This window comes from Dipodomys merriami, unplaced genomic scaffold, assembly GCF_024711535.1.
Source record: "Dipodomys merriami isolate MVZ:Mamm:240054 unplaced genomic scaffold, mDipMer1.0.p SCAF_40, whole genome shotgun sequence".
In the NCBI taxonomy this organism is placed as follows: Eukaryota; Metazoa; Chordata; class Mammalia; order Rodentia; family Heteromyidae; genus Dipodomys; species Dipodomys merriami.
The window spans coordinates 7,766,682-7,776,245 of NW_027205604.1; positions in this window are offsets into that span (position 1 = coordinate 7,766,682).

The following is a 9,564-nucleotide window of genomic DNA, read 5'->3' on the forward strand; positions in this document are numbered from 1 at the left end:
AAAGATGTGTCTGCCATATTGATGGTCTAAACACAGGACTCTGTATTCTTACCAACATGCATTACTGACATGATCAAAGGTCCGAACATTTTCGGTGTCAGGTTAAATCCAAGGTTAACAGTCTTCTCTTCCTTACATATCAGTAGTAGCTATTTAGTTTTGCTAAACAAAGTCTTTGGTAATGTTTTTGCAGGTGGTCGGATGTCTGTTATTTAAGGGTAAGATGAGCTTGGTGATGAGAACCTAACACTGGCTTTGGTTTATTCTTCGCAGGAAGCCCGTTTTCCCTCATTCAATCTTGTTGGTCAAAATGTAGTGAAGTCCATAAAACCCAACTCAGGATGAGAAATACGACATCCATCCCTGCGTGCTTGTAGAGATTTATGGATGCTTTCAGGGGCAGGCAGGAGAGATGACAGATTTCATCTAATCCCCCGTGCAAAGTTGACCTCCAGCTCCCTTCCCGGGGGAGCACATAAAGCCTGCGCAGGGGAAGTGAAATGCTCCAGCGGGGAGACCAGCACAGGGAGACCCCAGCTCTGGGATGGGCGGGCCCACATAGGCATTCCACCTGCATTTGATAAGGGAACGATGGGAGAGGGCAGGAGGAAGAGGAACAACCAATCCTTGGGGTTGGAGGCGTGGCTCAGTAGAGCACCAGCCAATGAGCAAAGGGTCAGGTACTGTGTTCAAGTCCTGGTCTTCCCGTTCTGGTCTGTCAGCAGAAAGGGAAGAAAACAATTGGTGAAGTTCTTTAAGAAACAGCTGGCCCAGTCCTACTTTTCTCTCCTCCCTCCAGCTGTGACGCTCTGATCCATCTAATCAATATAGAATAGATTTGTTTAGGGCTGGAGATGTGGTTTAGTGGTAGAGTGCTTGCCTATCACGCATACCACATAAAGAGAAAAAGCTGGAAGTGGCGCTGTGGCACAAGTGGTAGAGTGCTAGCCTTGAGCAAAAGAAGTTCAGGGAGCCGGGCGCCGGTGGCTCACGCCCGTAATCCTAGCTACTCAGGAGGCTGAGATCTGAGAATCGCGGTTCAAAGCCAGCCCGGGCAGGAAAGACCGTGAGACTCCTATCTCCAATAAACCACTAGAAAACCGGAAGTGGCACTGTAGCTCAAGTGGTAGAGCGCTGGCCTTGAGCTGAAGAGCTGAGGGACAGTGCCCAGGCCCAGAGTTCAAGTCCCATGACCGACCAAAAAAAAAAAAAAAAGAAGAAGAAGAAGTTCAGGGACAGTGCCCAGGCCCTCAGTTCCAAGCCCCAGGTCTGGGGGGGGGGGGGTAGGGGAATTTTTTTTTTCTTTAAACTCAGGGCTCAGAAGGCTGGGTAGTCCAAGGGCATCTGCTCTGTCTCTGATGACATAAACAAGGCACCAGTGGCTCATGCCTGTAACCCTAGCTACTCAAGATGCTGAGATCTGAGGATTGTAGTTAGAAGCCAGCCCAAGTGGAAAATTAATCACCAAAAAACTGCAGTGGAGGTATGGCTTAAGTTGTAGAGTGCCAGCCTTAAGCAGAAAAATTAAGGAACGGTTTACAGACTATTAGTTGAAGTCCTATGTCTAGCAACAAAAAGAAAGAAAGGCAAAAAGAAAGAGAAAGGAAAAGGAAGGAAGGAAGAAGGGAGGAAGGAAGGAAGATCTTGACATGTCACCACAGTGAAGGGGTACCATGTTTAGACTGAGCAAGGTTTATAAGATGCTTCCTTTTATTTCTTTTTGTATTATTTATTTTTGTCAGTCATAGGATTACAAGATGCTTTTATTTATTTATTTATTTTTTGTTGGTGGTGGGGATTGAACTCTGGGATTGGCTGCTGTCCCTCAGCTCTTCAGTTCAAGGCTAGCGCTCTACCACTTGAGCCACAGCACCACTTCTGGTTTCTGGTGGTTAATTGGGGATAAGAGTCTCACAGACATTCCTGCCTGGGCTGGCTTTGAACCACGATCCTCAGATAGCAGCCTTCTGAGTAGCTAGGATTACAGGCCTGAGCCACTGGTGCCTGAAAGATGCTTCCTTTTATAAAGCCACTACACTCTTGGCTTCATCTAATCTAATTACCTTCCAAAGGCCCGCCTCCAAATCTCATTATCATATGAATTTGGGGATTAGGTTTTAACTACGGCATTTGGATTAGGTTTTAACTACAGCATTTGGATGTAGGCATTCTTCCTTTTGGTTCACTTACTAAGCTTTCCTAAACAAAATACCACAGATTGAGGGAGGAAACCATAGTAATTTATGTTCTTACAATTCTGGAAGCTAGAAGACCAGGATCAAGGTGTCTAGGCACTGTCCCTGAACCTTTTTGTGCTCAAGTCTAGTACTCTACCACTTGAGCCACAGTGGCACTTCCAGCTTTTTCTGAGTACTTTATTGGAGATAAGAGTCTTATAGACTTTCTTGCCTGAGCTGATTTTGAACTGCAACCCTCAGATTTCAGCCTCTTGAGTAACTAGAATTACAGGTATGAGCCACCAGCGCCTAGTTCCCATCATCTATTAGGATGCCAAGATGGCGGTGAGGACCTACTATCGATATTTCAAAGAAGCCAACAGTTTGTTTTTCTGCTAAGGCCTGTCTTCTTGAAAAGCCATGTTCTTGCTATGTGTTCACCTGGCCCCTTCTCTGTGAACATCTATGGGTTTCTGGTGCCTCTTCTTCATAGAAGGACACCAGTCCTATCAGAAGTCCCAGCTGTGAGTCTTAATTTCCTCATAAGTACATACTTAAAATTCTGTCTCCAAATACAGTCACCTTGGGATTAGGATGTCAGTATAGGAATCTGAGCAGGGAGTTGGTGGCTCACACCTGAAATCCTAGCTGCTCAGGAGGCTGAGATTTGAGGATCGCAGTTGAAAGCCAGCCCAGGCAGAAAAGTCCGTGAGACTCTTATTTCCAATAAACTACTCAGAAAAAGCCAGGAATGGCACTGTGGCTCAAGCTAGCTTTGAGCAAAAGAAGCTTAAGGATAGCATTCAGGCTTTGAGTTCAAGCCCCAGGAATGACATCCAAAAATCAATCAAGGGCTGGGAAGGTGGCTTAGTGGTAGAGCACTTGCCTTGAATGCATGAGGCCCTGGGTTCGATTCCTCAGCACCACATAAGCAAAAAGAAAAAAGCCAGAAGTGGTGCTGTGGCTCAAGTGGTAGAGCGCTAGCCTTGAGCTGAAGAGCTGAGGGACAGCGCCCAGGCCCAGAGTTCAGGCCCCACAACCGGACCCAAAACAAAAAACAAAAACAAAACAAAAAAAAAACCAAAACAATCAATCAATCAATCAATCTGAGCAAGAGAGTGGGGACACAATTCAGTACATGATACTTGCTCTGTCAAAAATGGTTATCTATATTATTTGTTGTGCTTTGTACTTGATTCTGTACATTTATTTACAAAACCCTTGCAAGTCCTGATATATAGAGCAACTACGATAGAAATTGAATTCAGAGCTCTTCAGGTAGTGGGATGCACTAGAAATAGACAGCTACATTTAAGTGTTAAATCTCTGAATGTCTTTTGTCTTGTTTATACCTTGAGGAACTTAATCCTACCAAAGTAAGGAGACTGGGTCTCCGCAAAAGGTCTTGAGATGATAGAGGGCATTCTATAGTTTACAAATGTGTTTTGAGTTGGTAAGTTCCAGAAAAGTCTTACTCTCCTTAGATGATTGGGTCTTGATTTCCCTTGATTGTGCCCACATTTGATTTTTTTTTTTTTTTGTGCAGTCCTAGAGCTTGAACTCTGGGTTTGCGCACTGTTCTTAAGCTTCTTTTGCTCAAGGCTAGCACTCTACCCCTTGAGCCACAGTGCCACTTCTGTCTTTTTTTTGTGTAAGTGGTATTGAGGAATCGAACCCAGGGCTTCATGAATGCTAGGCAAGCACTACTAGGCCACATTCCTAGCCCTCCACAGTTGATTTAATTTGGCTTATATTTAACATCTTTGTCAGAATTTGAGTATTCACTTTTTTTTATTTACCTTGTGTTCATGTGTGACTTGCTTTCTACTTTGTTAAGATTAATTCAACATACCTTGTATGGTTTTGGGTGGCAGGACTTTGTGACAGGAGCCCCCCTGCCACCTGCTGGTGCTCCAATAAAGACTCCAAATTGGGGAGGGGCAGAAGGAATTGGAGAGGTGGGAAGGGAAGGGATGGTAGGGGAAAAACAAAGGAGGAGGTGACAATGCTTGATAGGAAATGTACTCATTACCTTACTCATGGAACTGTAACCCCTCTGTACAGTATCTTTACAATAAAAAACATTAAAAAAAAAACCCTCAGGGACAGCACCCAGATCTCAAATTCAAGCCCCATGACCACCATCACCACCACCACTAACAAAAAACTCCAAATTCAGCCTTTTAAATGGTGGCTTCTCTGTTCTCATGACTGGATCTAAGCAGGGTGGGTGATGGTAGAACTATGTTCTTGATATGGCAAAGTTTCACACTACGATGAATTTCTGGCCAAGTCTAACTGGACCAGAATTTACAAAAGTGGGATTTTACTAGTGTCCCAAGGTTTTGCTCACCCAAGACAATTATCTCACATTCTACCACACCATTTCCTCCTTCTCACTTACAGGTCAGGGCAGACAAGCAGCTTGGCAGAGATAATAGAGCATGAGCTTGGAATTGAGAAAGCCTGGGGTGAGGGGTATAACAGAAGGAGGAGACCAATGGGTGCTAGTGGCTCATGTCTATGATCCTAGCTACTTAGGAGGCTGAGATCTGAGGATTGCGGCTCGAAGCCAGCCCAGGTAGGAAAGATGGTGAGACTCTTTATCTCCAGTTAAACACCAGAAAACCAAAAATGGCACTGTGGCTTAAAAATGGTAGCCTTGACGGGCTGGGAAGGTGGCTCAGTGGTAGAGCGCTTGCCTTGCAGGCCTGAGGCCCTGAGTTCGATTCCTCAGCACCACATAAGCAAAAAGAAAAAAGCTGGAAGTGGCGCTGTGGCTCAAGTGGTAGAGCGCTAGCCTTGAGCTGAAGAGCTGAGGGACAGCGCCCAAGCCCAGAGTTTAAGCCCCATGACCGGACCCAAAAACAAAAACAAACAAACAAAACATGGTAGCCTTGAGCAGAAGAGTTCAGGGACAGCACCCAGATCCTGAATTCAAGTCCCATGATGACAATAAATAAATAAACAAATAAACAAACAAACCTCCAAATCTTGCGTTGCAAGATTTGTGGGGAAAAGAACACTAACAAAGGTAGACTGGAGCGTGCAGAGAAGGCTGGGATGATAATACACAGAATTAAAGACTTTGCAGCTGTTTACTTTTTAGGTGCTACTATTTATTAGTGTTAGGTATTATATTCTGTTTTAGATGCTACTAAATCTTTAAGCTGCATGTCTTTGCATTGGACCCTTGAGGCTGGTTTGCAGACTGCTGATAAAGGAAATAAAGAGCCTGGGAGTGCAGTAGCAGCAGTGAACCACGAGGGGGCGCGCGGGTTCCCCTCTCTTCAGTAGAGCAGCAAGGTGAGGATGGACCTAGCCAGGAGCTGGAGTTGGAGTGGAGCCATCAGTGCAGTATTGGAATGCCTGGATATTTGCTTCCAGTGGAAAATACGTTGTATCCAAATTATGTCCCCCCCCCCGCCCCAAATGCAGCCAGAGATAAGATGCTGCCCATATTTCAGAAAGCTTTTCGATTTCACCTTCCATTTCTGTGACACAGCAGATTTAGGCTGCCAAAAGCCAGGAGACTGAGTCAGCAAGCTGAAGCTGCTGGCCGCAGGTGACTCCTCGTCCAGGTCCTCATTCCCTTCCCACAGCTGCGAGTCTGTGATTTGTAGTTCCCACCAGGATCTGCTGGTTCCGGGGTCTGCATGTCCTCCAGCCTGTGTAACCAGCCTTCTGCCCTCAGGTGATTGCTGGGAACCCCCCCAGGCCTGCTTTTTATTGGGGTGATGGACTGTGAGGTTCAGGCCTGGGATGGCAGGCTCTCTGGATCTGGATCTGTCGCTTGTGTTTATTTCATCTCTGGGAGGTAAACCTTCTTCCAGCTGTGGCCCTGCATTGGGCTTGATCTTTTCAGGGACATCAGTTCATCTAATTTTCACAACCATCTGTACTGTTGTTGTAACTACTTCTGTTTCTCAGGGTGAGCGAACCAGAGACCAGAGAAGTTAATTAGGTACCTTCATGTAGATCTGGGGTTTGAAGTCAGACATTCTAAGTTAAAAGCTAGCTTATATTCCGGTCCTGCTTACAAAACCTCCGAAGATTTTCCTAGAACTTCTCTCTCTCTCTCTCTCTCTCTCTCTCTCTCTCTCTCTCTCTCTCTCTCTCTCTCTCTCTCTCTCTCTCTCTGTGTGTTTATGTGTGTGTTGGTTTTGGGGCTTAAACTCAGGACCTGGGCACTGTCCCTTAGCTTTTGAACTCAAGGCTGGCATTTTGCCACTTGAGCAACAACATAACTTCTAGGTTTTTGATGGTTAATTGGAGACAAGAGTCTCATTGACTTTCTGCCTGAGTAGGTTTTGAACTGTGATCCTCAGACTTCAGGCTCTCAAATAGGTAGTATTCCAAGTGTGAGCCACTGGCACTGAGCTATTTGCTATTTTTATTTTTGGCATTTTGGAGGTTTGAACTCAGGGCTTAATGCTTGCTAGGCTGGTGGCTACTGCTTTAACTACACCTCTGGCTTGCTTATCAGAATTATTTTATATTTTCCTCTCAGTTCTCTGACTTTTCCTCCTAATTAAGGATCATATAGTAACAATGATTATATGAATAATAATGGTAAAAAATTACAGTAGTTAACTTTTGTTGATCTCTTACAGGCCAAACAACGGGCTAAACATTAAGCCTTTATCTTCAATTCTTTCCCTCCCCCCCCCACTTCCCCTTGTGCCGGTATTGGAGACTTGAACTTGGTCTTGCTTGGCTTTTTTTGTGTGTGTGTGTGTGTCAGTCATGGGGCCTGAACTTTGGGCCTGGGTGCTGTCCCTCAGCTCTTCAGCTCAAGGCTAGCACTCTATCACTTGAGCCACAGCACCACTTTCAGCTTTTTCTGCTTATGTGGTGCTGAGGAATTGAACCCAGGGCTTCATGCATGCAAGGCAAGCGCTCTACCTCTGAGTCACCTTCTCAGCCCCTTGCTTGGCTTTTTTGTTCAAGGCTGGCACTCTACCTCTTGAACTATACCTGTACTTCCAACTTTTTACTGGTTAGTTGGAGATGAGAGTCATAAAGACTTTTCTTCCTGGGCAGGGTTTGAACCATGACCCTCAGATCTCAGCCTCCTGAGTAACTAGGATTACAGGTGTGAGCCACCCACGCCTGGCTTATTTTCAATTCTTATAAGAACTTGAGCATGAAGTGATTATTATTATTATTATAATCACCATTCCATATACAAACCAGCTGTAGCTTAGGAATGTTTTAAAAATTGCCTAGCATAATACAAGTAGCAATTGATAAAGTTCATATCTAAATCTAGGTATGTCTTTAAATCCAACTATGATGAAGAGTCTGAAGTCTGTGGAAAATTACTCTGGATTACAAGACTATTCATTAGATTGTTCAAAAATCTGAAATAATAGTAAAGAAGGGACAGCTCTGCTTTTATGTGTCATAGAACAATGATGCAGCTGGAAAAAAAATGCTTACATAGGAAAGCTCTCCAACCTTCCCTGCATAGGAAAATGATCACCTCTGATTATTTTTGTTGATTCTTGTTTTGAATGGAAATTCCAGCAGTCTTGTTTTAATTACATAGGAAGTCAACTTTGTCAGGAGCCTGTTTCATCATCTCTCTATGGCCAGGGAACTAAATGTCATCAAGCAATTACAATTGAGAGAATGAATGGCCATTTTATTGCCAACTCTGGCGTCTGGCTAGAAAACAATACAAAATGGAATGATCAGGGGGAAAGGAAAGTATGGCCAACAATGAACTTAGGTGTATGCCTGGAGCACAGTTTAGATGTTCTCCTATTAGCAATGTTAGGGTCCAATGTTAGGGATTTTTTTCTCTCCAGCACCATGCAAAGAATCAGCTATCAATTCAGATCTCAGTAACTAGCCAATGCTTCCTGGGGCTTAAACTCAGAGGCTGGGCTCTGTCTCTGAGCTTTAGTGCTCAGGGCTACAGTTCTACCACTTGAGACATGGCAACACTTTTGTTTTTCTTTAGTGCCATATTGGAGATAAGAGTCTCATGGACTTTTCCTGGCTGGGCTGGCTCTAAACTGTGATCCTCAGATCTCAGCCTCCCGAGTAGCAAGGGTAACAGGCATGAGCCACTGACACCAGGCAGTTGGACCAGAGAAAAGGAGACAGGCAGTGGAGGAATAAGATGGAGGGCCATCAGCATTGTTCAAAGGAGAATTCATTTTAGTTCCCTAGGTGGCAGCAGTGAGCAGGATTTAGAAGAGGACCAGCTTGGCTGGGCCCGGGGATCCAGAAAGAGGCTCCATTCCACCTGGTTTGATTCTGTAGTGGGTGGTTGAAGTCGTAGGAGTGGAACGCAAGGCAGGACCTTTGGTGGGGAGTTAGCACCAGCAAGCCTTCCTTTAGTCAGCTCTGCCATTAGCTGGACCAGTCTTGAGTCAGCATTCTCCCGTCTGCATCTGCATCGTCAGCGACCAGATAGGAGCTGAGGCCTTCTCTGAATACCTTCAGCATTATATGAGTCACGGTTTGATGGCAGCTCTGGCAGACTGCTGCCCTCTTGCTATGAAGGGTTTAGATTCCATTGGTCTATATGGAGAGGAGGGTGGCCTGTGGTGGTCAGAGATAGGTAACATGCCAAGATCTTCTTTTTATTAATTAAATATTTTTATTGTTATTATCAAGGTGATGTGCGGAGGGGGTTACAGATTCACAAGTCAGATAATGAGCACCTTTCTTTTGGGACAGTGTTACCCACTGTCTTCCTGTCTGGTGTCCTCCCACCAGAGAAGATGGTCTATACTAGGAAAGTATTGTTCAGGAAGGTGTTTTCTGTACTGCTGTTGACATAATTGGTTCTCCCACCATTCTTCTCAGGTGGAGCCCCCTGCAGGCCAGCAGCTGTGTGATGGCCACATTTTAGCCCTGAGAGCTTTTGGCTGAGATATCTATAATGCTTTTGTACTGTGTGCCAGACACTGTAATGTATTTCATATAGACAGATGGATAGATAGATGGATAGATAGATGGATAGATAGATAGATAGATAGGTATCTGTGTGTGTGTGTGTGTGTGTGTGTGTGTGCTTGCTGATCCCAGGGCTTGAGTTCAAGCCCTGGGCACTGTCAATGAGCTTTTTTGCTCAAGGTGGGTTACTCTACCACTTGAGCCATAGCTCCATATTAGGCTTTTTGGTGGTTTATTGGAGAGAAGAGTCTCATGAACACTAGGTGCTGGTGGCTCACTCCTATAATCCTAGCTACTCAGGAGGCTGAGATCTGAGAATTGAGGTTTGAAGCCAACTCAGGCAGAAAAGTCCCCATGACACTTTGTTTCCAATTAAACCCTCAAAAACCAGAAATGGAGCTATGGCTCAAAGTGGTAGAACACTACCCTTGGGCAAAAGAGCTTAGGGATAGAGCCCAGGTCCTGAGTTCAAGCC